We start from the raw sequence: 8,280 nt of genomic DNA on the forward strand, positions 1-8,280 counted from the left end.
AGTCTGTTATAGAAGAGAGGACCAGAACAGTAGTCTAATGTTATAGAAGAGAGGACCAGAACAGTAGTCTAATGTTATAGAAGAGAGGACCAGAACAGTAGTCTAATGTTATAGAAGAGAGGACCAGAACAGTAGTCTGTTATAGAAGAGAGGACCAGAACAGTAGTCTAATGTTATAGAAGAGAGGACCAGAACAGTAGTCTAATGTTATAGAAGAGAGGACCAGAACAGTAGTCTAATGTTATAGAAGAGAGGACCAGAACAGTAGTCTAATGTTATAGAAGAGAGGACCAGAACAGTAGTCTGTTATAGAAGAGAGGACCAGAACAGTAGTCTAATGTTATAGAAGAGAGGACCAGAACAGTAGTCTGTTATAGAAGAGAGGACCAGAACAGTAGTCTAATGTTATAGAAGAGAGGACCAGAACAGTAGTCTGTTATAGAAGAGAGGACCAGAACAGTAGTCTGTTATAGAAGAGAGGACCAGAACAGTAGTCTAATGTTATAGAAGAGAGGACCAGAACAGTAGTCTAATGTTATAGAAGAGAGGACCAGAACAGTAGTCTAATGTTATAGAAGAGAAGACCAGAACAGTAATGTTATAGAAGAGAGGACCAGAACAGTAGTCTAATGTTATAGAAGAGAGGACCAGAACAGTAGTCTAATGTTATAGAAGAGAGGACCAGAACAGTAGTCTGTTATAGAAGAGAGGACCAGAACAGTAGTCTAATGTTATAGAAGAGAGGACCAGAACAGTAGTCTGTTATAGAAGAGAGGACCAGAACAGTAGTCTAATGTTATAGAAGAGAGGACCAGAACAGTAGTCTAATGTTATAGAAGAGAGGACCAGAACAGTAGTCTGTTATAGAAGAGAGGACCAGAACAGTAGTCTAATGTTATAGAAGAGAGGACCAGAACAGTAGTCTAATGTTATAGAAGAGAGGACCAGAACAGTAGTCTGTTATAGAAGAGAGGACCAGAACAGTAGTCTGTTATAGAAGAGAGGACCAGAACAGTAGTCTAATGTTATAGAAGAGAGGACCAGAACAGTAGTCTGTTATAGAAGAGAGGACCAGAACAGTAGTCTAATGTTATAGAAGAGAGGACCAGAACAGTAGTCTGTTATAGAAGAGAGGACCAGAACAGTAGTCTGTTATAGAAGAGAGGACCAGAACAGTAGTCTGTTATAGAAGAGAGGACCAGAACAGTAGTCTAATGTTATAGAAGAGAGGACCAGAACAGTAGTCTAATGTTATAGAAGAGAGGACCAGAACAGTAGTCTAATGTTATAGAAGAGAGGACCAGAACAGTAGTCTAATGTTATAGAAGAGAGGACCAGAACAGTAGTCTAATGTTATAGAAGAGAGGACCAGAACAGTAGTCTGTTATAGAAGAGAGGACCAGAACAGTAGTCTAATGTTATAGAAGAGAGGACCAGAACAGTAGTCTGTTATAGAAGAGAGGACCAGAACAGTAGTCTAATGTTATAGAAGAGAGGACCAGAACAGTAGTCTAATGTTATAGAAGAGAGGACCAGAACAGTAGTCTGTTATAGAAGAGAGGACCAGAACAGTAGTCTAATGTTATAGAAGAGAGGACCAGAACAGTAGTCTAATGTTATAGAAGAGAGGACCAGAACAGTAGTCTAATGTTATAGAAGAGAGGACCAGAACAGTAGTCTGTTATAGAAGAGAGGACCAGAACAGTAGTCTAATGTTATAGAAGAGAGGACCAGAACAGGTTATTATAGAAGAGAGGACCAGAACAGTCTGTTATAGAAGAGAGGACCAGAACAGTAGTCTAATGTTATAGAAGAGAGGACCAGAACAGTAGTCTGTTATAGAAGAGAGGACCAGAACAGTAGTCTAATGTTATAGAAGAGAGGACCAGAACAGTAGTCTAATGTTATAGAAGGACCAGAACAGTAGTCTAATGTTATAGAAGAGAGGACCAGAACAGTAGTCTGTTATAGAAGAGAGGACCAGAACAGTAGTCTAATGTTATAGAAGAGAGGACCAGAACAGTAGTCTGTTATAGAAGAGAGGACCAGAACAGTAGTCTGTTATAGAAGAGAGGACCAGAACAGTAGTCTAATGTTATAGAAGAGAGGACCAGAACAGTAGTCTAATGTTATAGAAGAGAGGACCAGAACAGTAGTCTAATGTTATAGAAGAGAGGACCAGAACAGTAGTCTGTTATAGAAGAGAGGACCAGAACAGTAGTCTGTTATAGAAGAGAGGACCAGAACAGTAGTCTAATGTTATAGAAGAGAGGACCAGAACAGTAGTCTAATGTTATAGAAGAGAGGACCAGAACAGTAGTCTAATGTTATAGAAGAGAGGACCAGAACAGTAGTCTGTTATAGAAGAGAGGACCAGAACAGTAGTCTAATGTTATAGAAGAGAGGACCAGAACAGTAGTCTAATGTTATAGAAGAGAGGACCAGAACAGTAGTCTAATGTTATAGAAGAGAGGACCAGAACAGTAGTCTAATGTTATAGAAGAGAGGACCAGAACAGTAGTCTGTTATAGAAGAGAGGACCAGAACAGTAGTCTAATGTTATAGAAGAGAGGACCAGAACAGTAGTCTAATGTTATAGAAGAGAGGACCAGAACAGTAGTCTAATGTTATAGAAGAGAGGACCAGAACAGTAGTCTAATGTTATAGAAGAGAGGACCAGAACAGTAGTCTGTTATAGAAGAGAGGACCAGAACAGTAGTCTAATGTTATAGAAGAGAGGACCAGAACAGTAGTCTAATGTTATAGAAGAGAGGACCAGAACAGTAGTCTGTTATAGAAGAGAGGACCAGAACAGTAGTCTATGTTATAGAAGAGAGGACCAGAACAGTAGTCTAATGTTATAGAAGAGAGGACCAGAACAGTAGTCTAATGGTATAGAAGAGAGGACCAGAACAGTAGTCTGTTATAGAAGAGAGGACCAGAACAGTAGTCTGTTATAGAAGAGAGGACCAGAACAGTAGTCTAATGTTATAGAAGAGAGGACCAGAACAGTAGTCTGTTATAGAAGAGAGGACCAGAACAGTAGTCTAATGTTATAGAAGAGAGGACCAGAACAGTAGTCTAATGTTATAGAAGAGAGGACCAGAACAGTAGTCTAATGTTATAGAAGAGAGGACCAGAACAGTAGTCTAATGTTATAGAAGAGAGGACCAGAACAGTAGTCTGTTATAGAAGAGAGGACCAGAACAGTAGTCTAGTGTTATAGAAGAGAGGACCAGAACAGTAGTCTAATGTTATAGAAGAGAGGACCAGAACAATAGTCTGTTATAGAAGAGAGGACCAGAACAGTAGTCTAATGTTATAAAAGAGAGGACCAGAACAGTAGTCTAATGTTATAGAAGAGAGGACCAGAATAGTAGTCTAATGTTATAGAAGAGAGAGGACCAGAACAGTAGTCTAATGTTATAGAAGAGAGGACCAGAACAGTAGTTATTATAGAAGAGAGGACCAGAACTAATGTTATAGAAGAGAGGACCAGAACAGTAGTCTAATTATAGAAGAGAGGACCAGAACAGTAGTCTAATGTTATAGAAGAGAGGACCAGAACAGTAGTCTAATGTTATAGAAGAGAGGACCAGAACAGTAGTCTGTTATAGAAGAGAGGACCAGAACAGTCTGTTATAGAAGAGAGGACCAGAACAGTAGTCTAATGTTATAGAAGAGAGGACCAAAACAGTCTGTTATAGAAGAGAGGACCAGAACAGTAGTCTAATGTTATAGAAGAGAGGACCAGAACAGTAGTCTAATGTTATAGAAGAGAGGACCAGAACAGTAGTCTAATGTTATAGAAGAGAGGACCAGAACAGTAGTCTGTTATAGAAGAGAGGACCAGAACAGTAGTCTAATGTTATAGAAGAGAGGACCAGAACAGTAGTCTAATGTTATAGAAGAGAGGACCAGAACAGTAGTCTAATGTTATAGAAGAGAGGACCAGAACAGTAGTAATGTTATAGAAGAGAGGACCAGAACAGTAGTCTAATGTTATAGAAGAGAGGACCAGAACAGTAGTCTAATGTTATAGAAGAGAGGACCAGAACAGTAGTCTAATGTTTATAGAAGAGAGGACCAGAACAGTAGTCTAATGTTATAGAAGAGAGGACCAGAACAGTAGTCTAATGTTATAGAAGAGAGGACCAGAACAGTAGTCTGTTATAGAAGAGAGGACCAGAACAGTAGTCTAATGTTATAGAAGAGAGGACCAGAACAGTAGTCTGTTATAGAAGAGAGGACCAGAACAGTAGTCTAATGTTATAGAAGAGAGGACCAAACAGTAGTCTAATGTTATAGAAGAGAGGACCAGAACAGTAGTCTAATGTTATAGAAGAGAGGACCAGAACAGTAGTAATGTTATAGAAGAGAGGACCAGAACAGTAGTCTGTTATAGAAGAGAGGACCAGAACAGTAGTCTAATGTTATAGAAGAGAGGACCAGAACAGTAGTCTGTTATAGAAGAGAGGACCAGAACAGTAGTCTAATGTTATAGAAGAGAGGACCAGAACAGTAGTCTAATGTTATAGAAGAGAGGACCAGAACAGTAGTCTGTTATGTTATAGAAGAGAGGACCAGAACAGTAGTCTGTTATAGAAGAGAGGACCAGAACAGTAGTCTAATGTTATAGAAGAGAGGACCAGAACAGTAGTCTAATGTTATAGAAGAGAGGACCAGAACAGTAGTCTGTTATAGAAGAGAGGACCAGAACAGTAGTCTAATGTTATAGAAGAGAGGACCAGAACAGTAGTCTCTGTTATAGAAGAGAGGACCAGAACAGTAGTCTAATGTTATAGAAGAGAGGACCAGAACAGTAGTCTGTTATAGAAGAGAGGACCAGAACAGTAGTCTGTTATAGAAGAGAGGACCAGAACAGTAGTCTAATGTTATAGAAGGGAGGACCAGAACAGTAGTCTAATGTTATAGAAGAGAGGAACAGAACTGTAGTCTGTTATAGAAGAGAGGACCAGAACAGTAGTCTAATGTTATAGAAGAGAGGACCAGAACAGTATTCTGTTATAGAAGAGAGGACCAGAACAGTAGTCTAATGTTATAGAAGAGAGGACCAGAACAGTAGTCTAATGTTATAGAAGAGAGGACCAGAACAGTAGTCTGTTATAGAAGAGAGGACCAGAACAGTAGTCTAATGTTATAGAAGAGAGGACCAGAACAGTAGTCTAATGTTTGGAAATGTTTTGGTGAAGTGATACAATTTGATCCGGGAACAAGAGTTTAGAAATAGATTTCTTTCAGCATCTTGAGATGATGAATGCACGGTTAGGGACCGTTTGCAAATTTGGCGGTGCTTTCTGTATTAGCATCATATAAGCTGCTTGTGTTTCAACCATATAAAATACCAACCCAAGCCGAAATGAAATCTTATCAAAAACATGTTGGATTGTTTTAACAGCTTCTAATATCCTTAAAACCAGTCAAACTGATGTAATTTAGAATTGTTTCACTGAAAATCCCCCTCGCCCCCTCCCCCATTCCGTTTTATCCCCATTATTGCATTTTCTCCCCGGTCCCTAAACGTCTTTGCTGCGTGAGAGAAGCAGAGATGACAGGAAAGAGAGGAAAGAGAAAACCAACGTTATTGATGTCAACCAGATTGAACCATTCATTCTATCCCTTTATGACATCCTTCATTCTATCCCTTTATGACATCATTCATTCTATCCCTTTATGACATCATTCATTCTATCCCTTTATGACATCATTCTGGTGAGAGTTTTTATGAAAGTCTTCTTGGGGCAACAATAATGACAGAGAGAAGCTGCACATGTTTAATTATAGATAAATAATTTATAACAAATAGCCTGCCAAAATGTCGGAAACGATAAGCAGAAACATAGGCCTGTCAGAAAATCTTTATGCCATCTCTGACTGTACAGAGTATTTTCGGGTGTGGGCCTCATCACATGGAGTGGGTTTAGAAAACACTCATTTCAAAACAGTTTTGTCTTTAAACTCCATACCGTCTACATCATTTCTACTTCATAAAACCCAATAAAGCCCTGGACCCATATGCACACGTTGTTGGCTGTATAAGATCAGACAATCCTCTTTTTGGTTGTCGTTCTCTTGACAGAGGCTCTCAGCTCCTCGTTGGAGGGTTAGAGTTAGAGTGTCTGTTGTCTGTATGGAACAGAGTGACTGTATCTGTTGTCTGTATGGAACAGAGTGACTGTATCTGTTGTCTGTATGGAACAGAGTGACTGTATCTGTTGTCTGTATGGAACAGAGTGACTGTATCTGTTGTCTGTATGGGATGGTGAGTGACTGTACCTGTTGTCTGTATGGAACAGAGTGACTGTATCTGTTGTCTGTATGGAACAGAGTGACTGTATCTGTTGTCTGTATGGGATGGTGAGTGACTGTATCTGTTGTCTGTATGGAACAGAGTGACTGTATCTGTTGTCTGTATGGAACAGAGTGACTGTATCTGTCTGTATCTGGGATGGTGAATGACTGTAAATGGAACAGAGTGACTGTATCTGTTGTCTGTATGGGATGGTGAATGACTGTACCTGTTGTCTGTATGGAACAGAGTGACTGTATCTGTTGTCTGTATGGAACAGAGTGACTGTATCTGTTGTCTGTATGGAACAGAGTGACTGTATCTGTTGTCTGTATGGAATGTTGAATGACTGTACCTGTTGTCTGTATGGAACAGAGTGACTGTATCTGTTGTCTGTATGGGATGGTGAGTGACTGTACCTGTTGTCTGTATGGAACAGAGTGACTGTATCTGTTGTCTGTATGGAACAGAGTGACTGTATCTGTTGTCTGTATGGAACATGAGTGACTGTATCTGTTGTCTGTATGGAACAGAGTGACTGTATCTGTTGTCTGTATGGAACAGAGTGACTGTAGCTGTTGTCTGTATGGGATGGTGAGTGACTGTATCTGTTGTCTGTATGGAACAGAGTGACTGTATCTGTTGTCTGTATGGAACATAGTGACTGTATCTGTTGTCTGTATGGAACAGAGTGACTGTATATCTGTTGTCTGTATGGAACAGAGTGACTGTATCTGGTGTCTGTATGGAACAAAGTGACTGTATCTGTTGTCTGTATGGGATGGTGAGTGACTGTATCTGTTGTCTGTATGGGATGGTGAGTGACTGTACTTGTTGTCTGTATGGGATGGTGAGTGACTGTATCTGTTGTCTGTATGGGACAGTGAGTGACTGTATCTGTTGTGTGTATGGGATGGTGAGTGACTGTATCTGTTGTGTGTATGGGAGGGTGAGTGACTGTCCATGTTGTCTGTATGGGACAGTGAGTGACTGTATCTGTTGTGTGTATGGGACGGTGAGTGACTGTATCTGTTGTATGTATGGGACAGTGAGTGACTGTATCTGTTGTGTGTATGGGATGGTGAGTGACTGTATCTGTTGTCTGTATGGGATGGTGAGTGACTGTATCTGTTGTCTGTATGGGATGGTGAGTGACTGTACCTGTTGTCTGTATGGGATGGTGAGTGACTGTATCTGTGGTCTGTATGGAACAGAGTGACTGCATCTGTTGTCTGTATGGAACAGAGTGACTGTATCTGTTGTCTGTATGGGATGGTGAGTGACTGTATCTGTTGTCTGTATGGAACAGAGTGACTGTATCTGTTGTCTGTATGGAACAGAGTGACTGTACCTGTTGTCTGTATGGAACAGAGTGACTGTATCTGTTGTCTGTATGGGATGGTGAGTGACTGTATCTGTTTTCTGTATGGGATGGTGAGTGACTGTATCTGTTGTGTGTATGGGATGGTGAGTGACTGTATCTGTTGTCTGTATGGGACGGTGAGTGACTGTATCTGTTGTCTGTATCGGACAGTGAGTGACTGTATCTGTTGTCTGTATGGGACAGTGAGTGACTGTATCTGTTGTGTGTATGGAACAGAGTGACTGTATCTGTTGTCTGTATGGGACAGTGAGTGACTGTATCTGTTGTGTGTATGGAACAGAGTGACTGTATCTGTTGTCTGTATGGAACAGAGTGACGGTATCTGTTGTCTGTATGGGGTGGTGAGTGACTGTACCTGTTGTCTGTATGGAACAGAGTGACGGTATCTGTTGTCTGTATGGGGTGGTGAGTGACTGTACCTGTTGTCTGTATGGAACAGAGTGACTGTATCTGTTGTCTGTATGGAACAGAGTGACGGTATCTGTTGTCTGTATGGGGTGGTGAGTGACTGTACCTGTTGTCTGTATGGGATGGTGAGTGACTGTATCTGTTGTCTGTATGGAACAGAGTGACTGTATCTGTTGTC

The 8,280-nt window shown here is 40.5% G+C and overlaps 1 protein-coding gene across 1 annotated transcript in view; it reads right to left on the reverse strand.

Moving 5' to 3' along the window:
* LOC115124934 (rootletin-like) overlaps positions 1-8,280 on the reverse strand; it is a 285,112-nt gene that overhangs the window by 62,684 nt on the left and 214,148 nt on the right.

This window comes from Oncorhynchus nerka, linkage group LG25 (genome assembly GCF_034236695.1).
Source record: "Oncorhynchus nerka isolate Pitt River linkage group LG25, Oner_Uvic_2.0, whole genome shotgun sequence".
NCBI lineage: Eukaryota > Metazoa > Chordata > Actinopteri > Salmoniformes > Salmonidae > Oncorhynchus > Oncorhynchus nerka.